Below are 3,422 nucleotides of genomic sequence, written 5' to 3'. Positions count from 1 at the left end.
GGGGGGGGGGGATAAAGAAAGAAAGAAAGAAAAACAAACAAAGAAAAAAAAATTTATGTATTATTAAAGCGTACTTGTCTCAACTTTCAACTTTTGAATCACTCGTATGATAATATATGAAGAGATTGGATTTATTTTTTTATCAAACGTTGAAAAGTTTTAAACTAAACTTAGGATTGATTCCATGTATACGTTTGAAGAAGATTTATTCTGTTAAAACAAATTATCGGCAGGAAAATCTAATCTTTTCGAAAGAAAGACTCGAAAATATGTATCTTTATCATTTGGATTGAATAAAGAAAAGAGAAAAGTAAAAAAAAAAAAAAAAAGAAAGCATAATCGTAGAATTTAACAACGTTATAAAACTATCGTTGAACCATTATTCGTTCACAAAGCGCGAAATATAAATCCTAATTATATACCATCAACTCGTAATACCCTAAAACTCGCACCACCGACACGGAAATTTAATTTTCAAACTTATATTCCGCTGTATGCCGCGTTATTACATAAAATTCGGCGAAAAGAAGAAAGGAGAGAGAGAGGGAGAGAGAGAAAGAGAGAGAAAAAAATAATCAACGGTAAACGGTGGTACGATTTATTTGCGAGAATTTGTTTCCAACAAATGCAACGTCCACACACGTACAAGCGTAACCCCGCGTAAGCTGGAGGGACTAATTTGTCAAAATTTTAATTAAATTCAAAAGCCTGGCCGCGTTACTTCACCGAAGCAACAGCTCGAAAATTAATTCGTTCTCGTTAACAGAAACCGAAAAAAAAAAAAGAGAGAAAAGAAAACAGAGAGAGAGAGAGAGAGAAGAAGAGAGAAAAATGGGAAGGAAGAATAGAAGTTTACAGGTCTGTGATTCTCGTACCTACGTTAAAGAAGCGTCGTGTACACGGCGGTCACGTATGTCGTTCGAAGGAAAATGTGATGGAAAGAAAGAGGAGAAAAAAAGGAGGGAGGGAGGAAGGGGGAGAGAGAGGGAAAAAAAAGAGGCGACGTTTCGCCGTTTTACTCCCCCCGGCCGTACTGAAAAGATCGACGAGGAAAGGGTGAGAAAACAATTTTCCAGTCCGGTCGTGCTCAGCCTTCGAAACGGCGATCTCTATAGCGCGTCATAGACACGTTCGCGCCGTTTTTGCCTGGCGTCCACCAGCTCGAGAGCCAACCGAGCTTTTTAAAAAAGCTTCGCGCGTTCGCGGCCATGATTCACGTTACGGATCGGTATTGCCGGCTTCCTCCCGTGTATTCGCTAACTCGTGAAACTTAAATCGTGAAACGAAATAAGGAATAATTAAAAAAGATTTTTCTTGCAATTTTACATCTCGAATAAATTAAAAGGAAAGATAGTAAAGATAGAATCGTTTCATCAACGCCCCACTAAATCCTCCATCTGCTACGATTATTCGTATACGGAGACGATTATCGCGAATCCGTATCAAAGTTTCCCCAATTTCTTCTTCTATTAATCTCTAAAATCACGTATGCTCTAAAATGAACGAAATTACACAGGCTGTCCACCGTCCAAGGGCAAGCTATCAAGTCGCGTTGCAAATTGTTTCGGGTGCCAGAGGAACCTTTCCCGCTCGTTGCGGGATATGTGCGACTTGCATGACACTTGAACTAACGCTCTCTCTCTCTCTCTCTTCACCTTCCTCTTCGTCGCCTCGAAGGGTGAGCGGAGCAGGAATGGAAAGGGAGAAAAGTGACAGAGGTCATGAAACAGAGAGAGAGAGAGAGAGAGAGAGAGAGAGGAGAGGACAGAGAGAGGACTCGAAGGGTTCGTGTTAATTAATATCACGTCACACGCGTTGCCCGGTTAAAATCTGTCTCCGCCTCTGCTTTGTCGGAATACTTCTCTCTCTCCTGCGCACCCCCACCGTTCCTTCCCAGTTCCTCCAGGGCCCGCCGACAGTTTGCATACGAATATACGTGTATGCGTGTACGTGGAAGGCGCATACGGATAAAGGGGAATATAAGCGATAATCGCGGGTTCGCTTCCTCCACCGCGGGTATTGTTCTTGCCGTTTCGGCATCGTTTGACACACGCGGGAAGGATTATACGCGTACCCCACTTTGCGCGTTTTCATTATGCAACTTTCCGCACGTGAAATTAATTACGCTGTCACCGGTCCGCGCCCCGTTACTCCACTACTTACGACGTTACAAAGGGGAAACACGCTGTAAACGTTCGGGGAGTTTAATCGATGATGTGGCCCCCTTCTCTCTCCTCCCACCCCCTCCCCCCTTTTTGCGGCGCGCCTTACGCGTTCCTATAATTAATACCCGATTTATAAAACTATCGAAGGTGTTACGTCGAAAGATGTAAATATATATAACTTCTTCACTGTTTTCATTATTCACTTATTGTGATTATGATTCGTAAAGCGAAAGTAAACGAGTAATCAGAATCTTAGCGCGACTAATAAAAATAGCTTTACTTATCCTCTCTCTCTCTCTCTCTCTTTCTCTCTCTATTCAATCCGATTGAAAATTAAATAAAGGCCGAACTTTCCCTTTCCTCCTTCCTTCCGTTCCTAAACGAGTGGCATCGGTGACTACTTCTTCTACTACTACTATTACTACTACTACTACTACTACTATTACTACTACTAATTTTTATATCAAGGACAGATTTAATAAATTCGCGCGGTCCTTTCGGGGAGGGAGGGGGTTGATAAATTAATAAAACTATAACCGAAGAACGATATCGTATTATGCCGCGGTTTAATTAACCCCGATANGATATTCTGTGGTCCATTCACAGCATCCGCGTTGACGCTTTGATCATTTGTTTCGTGGCGGGCGATGAAAGCGTCGGATGAAGGCGATGACAGGTAATGCGCCGTGAGGGCCCGCCACCGCCGCTGTTTTCACGGCGGTCAAATACGAATCCTCCCCTCTCCTCCCTTTTCCCTTTCCTCTTTCGCTCCTTCTTCCTTCCTTCCTTCCTTCCTTCCGCGCGAGGACCCCCCCCCTCCATTTTTGCTTTCGTCAATTTGTCCCGTTTCGTGAAACCGTTTTCAATAAGCTTTAAACAAAATCCCTGTTTTCGTGTCGAATGCAGGAAGAACGATGAAAAACGATCTTCGAAACGATGTTCGAAATTTCTACGAGACGCTTAAACGCTATCTTTGGTCAACGGCTGCGCAATGTTAAATTTTGTATTGTAAAAAATCGGAGGAGATATTTCGTAAGTAAAAGCACGATAACGGGGAGAGGCAATACCTTTCGCCACGGATCCGTTCGCGAATCGAATAAATTGATCGCGCATCGAGAGACGGAGGAGGAGGGTGGAGGGAGGAGAAATCGGTTGCAGATTCGTGGCAAATCGCCGGGCCACGAGAAAATCGTAGAATCAAATATCCGGCGTGCTTTCACGGTACGCTTCCCTAATTTGTATTGCGTATGGCAGCGG

This window comes from Apis dorsata, unplaced genomic scaffold (genome assembly GCF_000469605.1).
Source record: "Apis dorsata unplaced genomic scaffold, Apis dorsata 1.3 scaffold_227, whole genome shotgun sequence".
In the NCBI taxonomy this organism is placed as follows: Eukaryota; Metazoa; Arthropoda; class Insecta; order Hymenoptera; family Apidae; genus Apis; species Apis dorsata.
This window is presented reverse-complemented; position numbering follows the sequence as displayed.